The 13,661-nt window shown below is 41.5% G+C and overlaps 1 protein-coding gene across 2 annotated transcripts in view; it reads left to right on the top strand.

Moving 5' to 3' along the window:
• Window positions 1-1,002: 1,002 nt before the first annotated feature.
• The window catches only part of SLC7A2 (solute carrier family 7 member 2), a 48,418-nt gene continuing 35,759 nt past the window's right edge, over window positions 1,003-13,661 (top strand). The window contains exon 1 of one of the 2 annotated variants that reach the window (XM_070757623.1): window positions 1,003-1,129. The gene's annotated coding sequence lies outside the window, so the exon portion shown is untranslated. The remainder of the gene's footprint in view (window positions 1,130-13,661) is intronic. The other variant, XM_070757625.1, reaches the window with a different exon arrangement.

Here is a 13,661-nt window from a genome sequence, read left to right as displayed (position 1 = left end):
AAATAAAATAAAAATAAATAGAGGGAAAGATATAGGTATGGAAGAAAAGATAAAGATAAGGAGAGACAATTGGACAGGGGATGAGAGGCACACTAGTTCGCTTATCCACACCCCTTAGGTATTTGGAGAGGTCAATCGTGGATAGTCTAAGGGTAAAATGTTGGGGGTTGACACTATGGAGTCAGGTAATGAGTTTCATGCTTCGACAACTCGATTGCTAAAGTCATATTTTTTACAGTCAGGTTTGGAGCAGTTAATATTAAGTTTGAATCTGTTGTGTGCTCTTGTGTTGTTGTGGTTGAAGCTGAAGTAGTCACTAACAGGTAGGACATTGCAGCATATGATCTTGGGGGCAATACTTAAATCATGTTTAAGGCGTCGTAGTTCTAAGCTTTCAAGACCTAGGATTGAAAGTCTAGTTTCGTAGGGTATTCTGTTTCGAGTGGAGGAGTGAAGGGCTCTTCCGGTGAAGTATCTTTGGACATTTTCGAGGGTGTTGATGTCCGAGATGTGGTATGGGTTCCAGACAAAATGAGTGCGTTCACAGCCCGAGGTTATCGTTAGTACTGTACTACCGTCATTGTTTCCACATGTCATTACGTTCCATGAATAAATATTGGTGGGGAGAGACCTGGAGCCCGTAGGCTCGCCAATGAACAGGAAAGGGCCGCCATGCGAAATCTGCAACGTTTGCAGGGCGCTGCTTTTCCTTGAGGCAAACTATCCCATTCCCCCTTTCTAACACAATTCGGGAGAGCGTCCAATTCCTGCAGGCAGCAACTCCCGACAGCGCGCGAGGACCTGCCCAGCCACTGCCTCGCCTCGCCATTGGCTAGAAAGCCTGGGCGGACTCCCCGCTTTCATCAGCTCTCCGGGCGTGGGAAGGCGAAGTGTGTATGGGGTGGGTGGGGCTGGGGCTGTGAGTGGAATGTGGGGGCGGGGCCAGCGGGGCCCGGCCCGGGGCGCGCGCGCCAGCCAAGAATTGCGGCTCCCTCAGAGTTCTTTCTTCAGCCCGCTCGCTGTCGAGGAAGCAACACGCGCGGGACGGGCTTTCCCCTCTCGAAGCAGCCGCAGCTCCGCCGCCTCCTCTTGCCTCAAGTCCGCCTCTCCAGCGCTTCAGACGGCTCCAGTGAGTGGAAGCGTTCCTTCCCGCCCCTTCTTTCCCCTACACACACACGTGCGCGCACAGACTCCTCTCGGCGGGCGCCTTGCTTAGAACAGTGTTTCCCAACCTTGGCAACTTGAAGATATTTGGACTTCAGCTCCCAGAATTCCCCAGCCAAGGTTGGGAAACATTGGCCTAGAACTGCAGGGGGAAGCGAAGTTGCCCTCCCCTCCAGTTAAGAAGCCTTCCCGCTGAGAGACGGGGAGGGATTATTATATATATATTTATAAAGCAGCAAGCCGTAGAAAGTGTTTTTCTTTCCATGAGCACGTGGGGAACAGTTTATTTAGGCGCGGGAGGTGCGAGGCAGTGAAAAAGAGGGCGCTCTTGGGAAAAGCAGATTGCGTGGCAGGGAAGCGGCGGTGTGGGGAGGTGAAGGGGGAGAGAGGAAAAAGACCGGGAGTCTTTTTTTCCTGACCTTTGTCCGACCAAAAGGCTGGAAAGCGGGGCGGGTAAGGACAAGTACCCGGGTGTGAATCGCTTGCTGCTTTTCTGAACTTTCCCGTTTGCCGCGATCCTCGTCTTGCACCAGTTATAGCCGCGTGGCTGGCAGATCTTCAGCTGATGCAATTTTTCCTGTCAGCGACTGTTTCCCGCCAGGGAAATACTGCTGTTGAAACTGGGCTCTTTTGTAAAAGAAAATCGGACACCACCACCCCTCCCCAGGAAAAGCTGCATATCTTAGGATCCCGTGCAAAAATCCCTTTGACTTTCTCTTCTGTTGCGCTGTTCCAGGGTCCTGTGAAAGGATTCTGTTGCAAGGTTCTTGTCCTAAAGTCAGCTCAGAGGAGAAGTGAAATTTATGAGGCAAGCCTGCTAGTCCAGATGAAGGACACAAGGTGGAAGGAATGTTTACCACCACCACTCCTTGTTTACTTCTGCTTTGCCTGATCTATACTGTGGGTGAGGTAAAGGGCAGCTTGGGGTGATTTTGTCCTGTTTTCAGGGTTGAGTTGGTTCAAGCTGGTTGCAAGGTGTTTATTTATAGTTAAAACTTCATGACAGTGTGTGCTGTTTACGCAAAGACAGGGATTCCTTGGCTTGTCCAATTCAAAACAAAAGCTGTGCTGCCTGGGGTAAGAGTGAAATAAAATATACCAGGGCATTTCACTTCAATGGTTAATTGTGAGTTGGAGAAAAAAGAGGCCAGAAGCCTTCTAAGCAAAGTTCAAAATTGCCTGTTAAACTTATTTCATCGTAAAAGGTCATTTGATCTACCTCAGTGAAGATTTTACCTGGAAAATCAACACAACCCAGGTGGCCAAAAAGGCCCAACAGAGACTCCACTTCCTCAGGGTCTTGCGAAAAAAACAAAGTGGAGCAACAACTGGTTACCTCCTTTTACTGCTCCACAGTAGAAAGCGTCTTCAGTTATTGCATTATGGTGTGGTATTCTGGCTTGACAGCCATGGATAGAAAGACATTACAGAGAGTGGCAAGCACAGCACAAAAACTCATGGGCTGTCTCTTGAAACTACTAGATGACATCACTAGGGCTTACTGCCTTAGAAGTGTAAGAAAAATCCTCAGGGACGACTCTCATGCTGATCAGCCCTTTTTTTTATTCTGCCGTCCGGAAGGAGGTATAGAAATCTAGGCAATTGCACAAACAGGTTGAAGAACAGTTTTTATCTGTGAGCTGTCAGACTAGTGAATGGAAAATAACTTTACAACAACATAGTTCAATTGACTTGCAGGCTGATGCAATGTGCAATAAGTTGACATGGCGCAGTAGGAGTGTGTGTTTGTTATAGGATTCACCAGCCTGGAATTTTTTTTTGTCTTTCATTGTGAGTTGTATTGATGTGGGGGGTGGTGCATGAAGAGAGGCTCAGCCAATCTCATTGTACATAGTTGTACACTGAAAATAAAGTTTTGAATTTGAATTTAACTAGGGCTAAAGTGATTGTGTACATTGCTAAGAAGCATATCTGATCTGGGGAAAGCCTCTGGCTTTCTCTGGAATCTCTGAACAGGATGCAGATAAATCTCTTTCCTTGTTAGAACTGACTTTGCTGCAGGAGATGAATTCTCCTCATTCTCTCTCTGAGATACTAGGTCAGTTGGTCTTTGGAAAGCATAAAACCAGCCCAAACCAGTTTTTTTCCCCTTCTTCATAGAAACATAGAAACATAGAAGACTGACGGCAGAAAAAGACCTCATGGTCCATCTAGTCTGCCCTTATACTATTTCCTGTATTTTATCTTACAATGGATATATGTTTATCCCAGGCATGTTTAAATTCGGTTACTGTGGATTTACCAACCACGTCTGCTGGAAGTTTGTTCCAAGGATCTACTACTCTTTCAGTAAAATAATATTTTCTCATGTTGCCTTTGATATTTCCCCCAACTAACTTCAGATTGTGTCCCCTTGTTCTTGTGTTCACTTTCCTATTAAAAACACTTCCATCCTGAACCCTATTTAACCCTTTAACATATTTAAATGTTTCGATCATGTCCCCCCTTTTCCTTCTGTCTTCCAGACTATACAGATTGAGTTCATTAAGTCTTTCCTGATACGTTTTATACTTAAGACCTTCCACCATTCTTGTAGCCTGTCTTTGGACCCGTTCAATTTTGTCAATATCTTTTTGTAGGTGAGGTCTCCAGAACTGAACACAGTACTCCAAATGTGGTCTCACCAGCGCTCTATATTAGGGGATCACAATCTCCCTCTTCCTGCTTGTTATACCTCTAGCTATGCAGCCAAGCATCCTACTTGCCTTTCCTACCGCCCGACCACACTGCTCACCCATTTTGAGACTGTCAGAAATCACTACCCCTAAATCCTTCTCCTCTTCAAGCACAATCTTTCATACATTCTTTAAATAAAAAAGAAATCAGTGACTACAGATGGTATCCTTAATCATGTTCTGTCGGGCTGTCTGGTAGACTCCTCCCAAAAATTCACAGGTACAAATTTCAGACACACACACATTTGAAAATTCAAAACAAAGTTCTTTATAATGAAAATTCACTCAACCTAAGCCCTCCTTTGGTATAGCAAAGAGCACTCCAAACAAACTGGTAATTGGTACAAGTCCCTTATCAGTTCTGTGATACTTAGCTTGCAGCTGTGAGGTAATTCACAGTCCTCCTTTCACAAAGTGAAACACACTTTGCTCTGGTTTAGTTTCAAAGCCGGGAAAAATCAGCACACAAAAGGTCAAAGTCAGTAAAGCATTCACGAAACACAATGATCAGATAATCCTGCTATTTATAGCAGCCTCACTAATTACCACAGCCCCACCCAACCACAGGTGGCCTCATTTTCTTTGATAATAATCTCTCAGTTGTTGTTGCCTATGCATCACTCTCCTCATGTGTGGCTGTATCATTAACTCTTGTTCTGAATCCAAGGAGGAGCTAGATAATTGATCTCCTTCTGAGCTGTCTGCCACACTCTCTTCCTCCCTGTCACTCATGTCTTCTTGGTCAGAGGAGCCTTCATCAGCAGATTCCACCGGGGGGGGGGGCGCAAAACAGGCCTGCAGCATGTGGATGTCTCCCCCACATCCATAGTCCTTGGGGCAGGAGCTGGGCCAGAGCTAACCACAACAAATCAGATGGAAAATTCCAGTAAACTGGTCTAGGTGTATTTTACAAAAATCAAGAGTGATTAAGCATGAGAGAGAAATGGATCAGTGACTCTTCATTGGACATCTTGCATTCTTCCTGTAACAAAAATACATAATCCATGTTTACCATCAGTCTTTAACTTTAGTTTTTGCTGTTTGAAACAGACTATTTGGAGGAACACACTTCCTGCTAGAACACAGATCATTTAAAAAAGCTTTCGTGGTTTCACATACCACACTTTTTCAAAACTAGCTAAACAAAACATGCAATGCTTTCTACAAATTCCTTATTCAGAAAGAATTGAGCAAATAGTGCAGTGCCTTCAACAAGCACATAATTTATGTTCACCTTCTTTGTATATATGTATTATTTTTAACTTCCAAGTAGTGTAATGATTACAAGTCAGTTCGTTTATGTAATGTTGGCCAATCATACTGAGTGGCATTTCAAGTCAGACGGCAATACAATGCTCCTTTGTTGAGGATTGTGTTACTTATGTTACATTACTTGGTCTGAACAAGAAACAGAAAGAAAAATCTAAAATCTGTGTTAAATCTGCTGTAAATCACAAAAGCGAATAGCCAGTGCAGTTTTCTTGAACACCTTGTTCAAGACGGTTCTCTCTATTCCAGAGTGAAGACTTCAGATTATTTTAAGATGGTGTTTGGATGGGTGTTGTGTTTAGGGGTATGGAGGGACATCTTAACAGTAATCTATCAGAATGATATGTAGATAGATTTCCTTTAAACAGAAAATTTATTTATTTATTCGATTTTTTTAAAATGCCGCCCTTCTCCTTAGACTCAGGGCGGCTTACAACATGTTAGCAACAGCACTTTTTTACAGAGCCAGCATATTGCCCCCACAATCCAGGTCCTCATTTTACCCACCTCGGAAGGATGGAAGGCTGAGTCAACCTTGAGCCGGTGATGAGATTTGAACCGCTGACCTACAGATCTACCGTCAGCTTCAGTGGCCTGCAGTACAGCACTCTACCTGCTGTGCCACACCGGCTCATACAGCTGTTATGTAATTTCCCAACTAAGATTATATAATTTTACATAGTGTATGTTCTGGGTTTTTTTCCCCTCCCAGTTGCACTGACAACTCAGTGTAGGACAAAACCTGTATGATGCATACATATTACTTCCTAACATGAAGAACAATGTAACACTGGAATGTAACATCAGAGAAGTGTTGTGTTCTCTTCCATTGGATCTGTTTGATAGCAGACTGTTATTTGTCTTTGATGTTTTAATTTGGATTCTGGCACCTGTTCAATTTTGTTTAATATAATTACTGCCCTCAAGACAGTCCTTTTTGAATATATTCTGTTGGCAACTATTCTACTAGGAATATGTTTCATTTATTTCTTAGTTTTGTTCTTCTGAAAGAATAACTACATTAAACCATTATGGCAAAGCCTATTCTTTGTAAATGTGCAAAAACAAAGAAAGCACATATTTGCATCTAGGAGCATTTCATTCTCAAAAAAAATTATAAACCCATCTTAGTTGCTTCTTGGGGGTAAAAATGCTTAATTCCGAATGTAATGAGTTCCTTGGTTTTGTTGGGATTTACCAAAAGCATGAACAGCTCACGTAGTTGGAATTTTTAATTAGGCTCAAATTATCATATTTAATATATTATTACAAGTTTTATTTCTCACAGAATAAATTTATGTGCTTGTTAGATACAGTAGCATTTGTTTTGCTTCATGAAAAGCCAGTTTGCTTTATTGGTACATGGTTTGGTTGTTCAGTTGACTGGTTAAAAAACATGATTTCAATGGGATTTCTAACACTTCGCTTATTTTTTTTTACCCCTTGTATACTGACAGATGGGGGTTACACTTAGCCCAGTGAACCAAATTAATGAGCAGAACCTGCATTAATTTACTGTTGATGTTGCACTTTGTGTCCGCATACAAAGATGGTGCAGAACTAATCTGCTTAAAGTGAATGTTTATGCCGTATTTGCTTTACCTTGCTGGCCTTTCAACCTAATATTAGATGCTAGGGCTGGAGGGGGTAGGATCTGTGGGATCGGTCACCTTTGGAGGATCCGGTTTGGCTGTCTCTACTCATGGGCTGATGCTGACCCTGCGCCCAGTTTTACATTTGCTCCGTGGGAGATCTTAGCCTTTTAACTGCGCCTTGAGAAGTCCGCTCTTATGGGGAGAGGCGCCCAACTGTTTGTGCCTTGTCCCTAACTCCGCAGTCTCTTTGGCTTCCACCAAAGCTTTGGAAGGAACATAGAGGTTCTCAATGTGGATATAAGGTCTGTCCCCTACTTGCTGTGTGACCGTGTCATGCTTTTCTTCCCTGAGTCTTTACATTGCCTGTTGCCAGTCGGCGCTGGGGCTTAGGACCCCAAACAGCGCCCAGAGGAGTCAGGGTAGCTGGGTGAATTTTAAGAGAAATTCAGGTTAGTGTCAGAGTTCCAAATAGCATCCAAAACTAAATCAGAGTCCCAGGCAAACTATTCCTCAAATTTCCAATTTATTAGCTGAGCCATGGGGGTACATCTGGTAGAAACCTGAAAATGAAGTCCCAGGGGTTTCTCCATCCAGTTGAAAGTTCAATCCTTTGTCCCCACACCCCAAAGTCCATGACGTTAACCAATCTTCCGCCCACTTGGCAGCAATTCTCATCTCCTTTCATGCAGGTGTCGAAGTAAGAAGACAAAGGATGACCAAGACGGTCTAGAAGGAATTAGTTATGGCTACAGGCATGCATCCCTCAGGCAACTACCCCTCCCAAATTCCCACAGCTAAGAATACATTTTCAAATAGCATAAAGTGTGGCAGGCCAAAGACCCCAACTAAAATGGCCTGACATAGAGCTTCACTTAAATATTGTTCAACCTCCTCAAATGTTTTTCTCTGTACAGCCATTGTGGTTTTTGATTTAAAAACAGATATTGCTACAACTTTATTAAAGGATGATTATCTTTTTCTCTTGCAAAATTATGGTACAGTTCTATTTAGACAAGTTGGAAGAAGCTACATGATATAAGACAAGATAGTTTATGTAACTTATCTTTGCTGAGTTTGTAGTAGGTTGTACAGTCCTAATCGATTATATTCCATCCTATCCATTTCTTCTAAAAAATCCAGAGGCAGAGGAAAGGACCTATACTGTACTTCATATAAATAATAATAACTACATACAGACAGTCCTCGGCTTATGTTCATAATTGAATCAAGAATTACAGTCGTAAGTCATGCCAGTCATTAATCACCACTTGAGTGGGGCCAATTATCTTTTTTGCAGTAACCCATTAAGTGAACACGGCAATCGTAAAGCAAACACTAGCCCTTAAATAAATCAATTGTTTTCAACAGATGTTTTTTGCTGGAAACTGCAAGTACACGGCAGTTTCCAGTAAAAAATTAAATTGTTTATATGTGATTGCAGTTTATTGCAGATAGCCATAAATATGGACTGGTTGCTGAGAGATCAAAATGAAATCCCATGACTATGAGGTGGTGCAGCCGTCAGAATTTTGAATCTGTGTCATGGCTCTGGGGAGGTCCATTGTAACACCAGTGATTAAACAACTGGTTGTAAGTCAAGGTGTATCTCAGGGGTGTCAAACTCAAGGTCTGAGGGCCCAATCCAGCCTGCGGGGTGCTTAGATCTGGCCCAAGGGGCCATCCTGGAAACTGCAAAGGACTGGCCCATGGTGCCTCTGCTAGTGGAAATGGAGCTGAGGAGGGCCACCCGCAGCCTTCTCAAGCTCCATTTTCACTGGCAGAGGGTTGCAGGAGGCCAACACAGTTGAAAATGGAGCTCAGGAATCTGTTTTCGCTGGCAGAGCACTTGGGCCACCAAAGGCACCCTCAACATGAGTGACATTGAGCTGGCCAAACCCACCCTGGCCTCCAAGGTCAACTATAACCCTGATGTGGTTCTCAATAAAATCAAGTTAACACTCCTGGTCTATCTGCACATAAAATTAAATAATAATAAATAAATAAAAACCATCAAGAAACACTTGATGTTATATTTTTAGGATGTAGGAAATACTAGCAAACCAAATATGACATTTATATTTATTTTTCTATTACTATTTAGAATTTTATGGTCATCATGTTGAAGACTGGTTATGCACATTATGCTGAATCATAATACAGTGAGCATGCTTTGTGATCTCAAACAATGTAATTTGTAAACCATAGTTTATGCTTGATAGTGTATTATGTGAGTCTAGTCAATTGAATTCTTAAAAATAAGCTTCATTTAATTAAACTGATACACTGTATATACCAAGTCATCATCTGTCTCAGATTAAAGATAATGATAGTAAAAAAAGGAAACTATGTCATTGATTTTAATAGTCTCTTTTGCAACTTGAAGATTTTCCTAACACTTAAAACTCGTCATGATTCCCTTAAGAATCTTGTATAAAATTGAATTTAATACAATAATTTAATAAAATATACAATTCTTTGTTTGGCATATGTTGAATAGATAAACTCTGATTTCTAGAATACTAGCTAAACATCTGGAAGATTTGATATGTAGATTTAACAATATGACATTTAAACTTCCCTCTGTAATGTTACTCTACAAAATTTGTGTGCTGCTTACTTACATTGACAGATTTCTAAAATAATTCTTTGCTGAATCATATCAACAGTTTGTTTATGTCATCTACTACTAACTTTTCTGATGCATTGAACTTTGTCATAGAACATTTTCACCATATTGACTTTTGAGAATTTCTTTATAACAAGCTTATGTAATAATAAATTTATAATAAGTTTAAATATGTTTAAATTATACAAACAACACACTACATATATGTGTTTGTGTATGTATATGTATGCAAATGCAATACAATACAAATGCAATGGCTTTTGTATTACAATTATCTAAGATAAGTTGAAATTTAAGCATATTTTGAAAAATAAGTTTTTAGTTAAAATTTGAACATATTTAGTAACACAGAATTGAGATCTGCAGCTCACTAATTCAATGGGAGATTGCTATGATAAACCTTTGCAGAACACATATCCTAGATCAGTGATGGCGAACCTATGGCACGGGTGCCACAGATAGCACGCGGAGCCATATCTGCTGGCAAGCGAGCCGTTGCCCTAGGTCAGCTCCAATGTGCATGTGTGTGCTGGCCAGCTAGTTTTTGACTCACACAGAGGCACTTCTGGCTTCCAGAGAGCCTGGGGGGATTGGGGAAGGCGTTTTTACCTTCCCCTGATTCCAGGGAAGCCTTTGGAGCCTGGGGAGGGCAAAATGTGAGCCTACTGGGCCCACCAGAAGTTGTGAAATAGGTTGTTTCTGGACTCCAAAGGGCCTCCCGGGAGTGTGGGAAGCTGTTTTTGCTCTCCCCAGACATTAAATTATGGGTGTGGGCAATCGCGCATGCATGATAGTGCAAGCTCTTTTGGCACCCGAGGAAAAACACCATCAATGCCCTAGATCCTTCACTGTGAAATTATCACAATTAACATAATTTAAAGTATAACTCCTTTCCCATCAAACCGATCCTGTGTAAGATCCTGTGTTCAAATCATTGTCTCCTAGTCCTAATACAGCTGGCATCTTCCACCTGTATCTGGCACCCCATCCCCACCCCAGAAGACTGGAGAAGAGGAAGACCAGCTGAAGTAGTCCATTTTTCACAATGTGTTCTTGGTTTACTTAATTTCAACCTCTCAACCTGCGTTTATTTTGCAAAGTTAGCCTCTGACATTAAAGAAAGCAGACGTCTAATCCATTCCTTCACATTTAATCTGTAATCGTCATTTCAAGATAAAATAAATTATCCTTGGAAGTAAAAGAAACATTTATTTATATCTTAGGCAACTAAAGCCAGAGAGTTCCATTTTCAAGGTGCATGCTTTACTTTAAATAGCACTTAATGTATCAGTAACAGCATGGCATTTTCCTTGCCAACATAAAAGCAATCACTTGAATGTTGCTTCCTATGCAAAGCATGGAAATGAAGTTCCACTCATTTTTAACTGTTTTATGCAGGTACAATTATATGGCTATGCATTTTAAACCATGTACCTTATAAAATACATTGGGAACTTGATGAGAGATTTACAAGGTGATCACATCATGCCTGCGTCAAATGACCTTCTGCTAACCCAAGCATATGTTGCAATTTTCTCCACTGACTGAAATAACCATGGAACAAGCCTGCCTGGAGCCAAAAGAAGGCTGTGGGTTTGCATTCAACACATGCATGGGGAAAATATAATATTTGAAATCTTCCTGTTATGTGACACTAAAACATTTCAGGAACCACATGTTGTAGGAATGAAGGATGCGGTACCTCCAGAAGGAGCTGAAAAATAATGACTACTTAGAACATTCTGTTTTTAAAAAGATAGCAATAACTGCAGGATCCAATCTGGTCGGTCACAGGAATCAGGGGTTTACATACTGGTAAAGCAGGGCTGGCTTGAGAATTCTGGCAGTTGAAGTCCAAAGTCTTAAAGTTGCCAAGTTTGAAGACCTCTGTGGTAAAGAAAAATTCCCTGAAGATAGGTTCCAACATGACTCTGAAAGCTCGGAAGACTAAACCTCTCATCCTGGTGTCCAATTCAGATGGGTAGCCTGTAACATTATCCTGGGACACATATACAGTGGTACTTCTACTTACGAACTGAATTTGTTCCGTGACCAGGTTCTTAAGTAGAAAAGTTTGTAAGAAGAAGCAATTTTTCCCATACGAATCAATGTAAAAGCAAATAATGCGTGCAATTGGGGAAACCACAGGGAGGCTGGAAGCCCTGTTTCCTCCCAGGAGATTCCTAGAGAGGTCCCATGGAGGCTTCTCCCTGCTTTTTCTGGCCCTGTTTCCTCCCAGGAGATTCCTAGAGAGGTCCCATGGAGGCTTCTCTCTGCTTTTTCTGGCCCTGTTTCCTCCCAGGAGATTCCTACAGAGGCCCCACACAGGCTTCTCCCCACCTTTTCCAGTTACAGTTTCGGAGGCTCGAGTTTGTAAGAAAATGATTCTTGAGAAGAGGCAAAAAACCCCGGTTCTTATCTAGAAAAGTTCGTAAGTAGAGGCACTTGTAAGTAGAGGTACCACTGTATTAGCCTTCATGCTATAGCAACAACTGCTAAATAAGGAAAACAGCATGTGATGTTGTATTGTTTATTTCCTGCAGTTTACATTTCCATTTATTTACAAATAACTTGAGGTGGTGAACATATCCTCCTCCTCCGATTTTCCCCACAGTAAGAACCATGTGAGGTATCTATGGCAAGACTTGAACTTACAGTCTACTCCTTTCTAGATTGGGTGCCTTAGCCACTAGACCAGTGATGGTGAACCTTTTTTGGTTCACGTGACAAAAGGGTGTGTGTGTGCGTATGCTAGCATATGCCCACGTGCCCACACCCATTCTCTCCTCCTCACATGTGCAGCCCCCCTGTGCTACCCCTGTGCACGTATACAACCTTCCCATCCCCACACATACGCACAGACCTCACTGAAGCCTGGGGTGGTGAAAAATGTCTAAACAGGCAAGCCAGAAGTTCAAAAAAATGGACTTCTGATTTGTTAGTTGTGTTGTTTTTCACACTCCAGCTTCCTGAAACTTTCATAGTTTGAAAAATAGCACAATGGGAAAACCAGAAGTCCGTTTTCTTTAATGTTTAGGCAGTTTTTTTGCACTTCAAAGGGAAAAATAGCCTTTCCCAGGGCTGAAAATCAGCTGGCTTGTGTGCACATATATGCTGCATCTGTCATAGGGAATACTCTGATATGGCTCTGCGTACCACCTGTGTCACACATGCCAAAGGTTCGCCATCATGGCATTAGACCAAACTGGTTATTATGATAGATTATTATTTCTTCATGTTGGAATGTAGTTAATTCATAACACTTCTGATATTGCACTGACAAGGTGCATTTGAGGGAAATAAATATTTTACTTGGATCACTAAGTGCTGTAAAATAACCTCCTTAAAGTCCTTAACATATGATTTCAGTCCTGGAATTTCAGTCTTAAGTTATTAATAAATCTAATAAATAAATATTGCAGCCCTAAGTCAAGGCCAGGTTGATTTTATGACCATTTTTACAACAGTTGTAAAACAAGTCACCATGGTTAAAGACTCTCATTGGTCATTAAACACATCCAAAATCCAAACCACTTAGAGAGGGCTGTACTGAAAAGAGATATATAAGTCTAATTGTCATTGATAAAATACTATAAGGGCATTTTTTGCCATTTTCAATCAGAAAACAGCCACCCTGAGTCCTTCAGGATTGGGCGGCATAGAAGTTGAGTTAAATAAATAAATAAATAATAAAAACTTGCAAATTGTAGCCTCCTGCAACAGGTTGTAAATGTGAGCCTGTTATCAAGTATCCACAATGAGCACACAGTGTAACTTCAAGGACAGATCAAAAGTAACATTTTTGCAGTCCATCGTAACATCAACTGGTTACCTCCATTGACATTTATGGCACCTTGTTCCTTAATACAGAACAGCCCCATGGCTGCAGCCCATTACCAGATTGTAATCTATTTGGAACTGGGCCACAGAAGCGCACACAGCTCAAGTTATGCAAGTCGAACTGCATGTGCATGCATAAGCTCATTGGCCCACTGTTTGCACAAATCAAGCTGTGCAAGTACATGCATGTGTGCCAGCCCACTGTTCACGTACCCCGGTTCTCCTGCCTCCCCTCCAGCCATGTCACCAAGCTGCAAAGTTTGGGGACAGCTGTCTTTATACGATGACGACAAATTCTTCTTTGGCATATTTGAGTTCTTATATTTTTGAATCACATGTGGTCCAAATGAATGCTTTCCTTATTACATTGAAATCCAGTATATATACAATGATCACCACAAATCAATTTAAAATCTTATTTTCTTAGCAATATAGTACTGAGATTCTATAATTATGATCTTTGATTTTAAA

Source organism: Erythrolamprus reginae, chromosome 7 (assembly GCF_031021105.1).
Source record: "Erythrolamprus reginae isolate rEryReg1 chromosome 7, rEryReg1.hap1, whole genome shotgun sequence".
NCBI lineage: Eukaryota > Metazoa > Chordata > Lepidosauria > Squamata > Dipsadidae > Erythrolamprus > Erythrolamprus reginae.
This window is presented reverse-complemented; position numbering and strand designations above follow the sequence as displayed.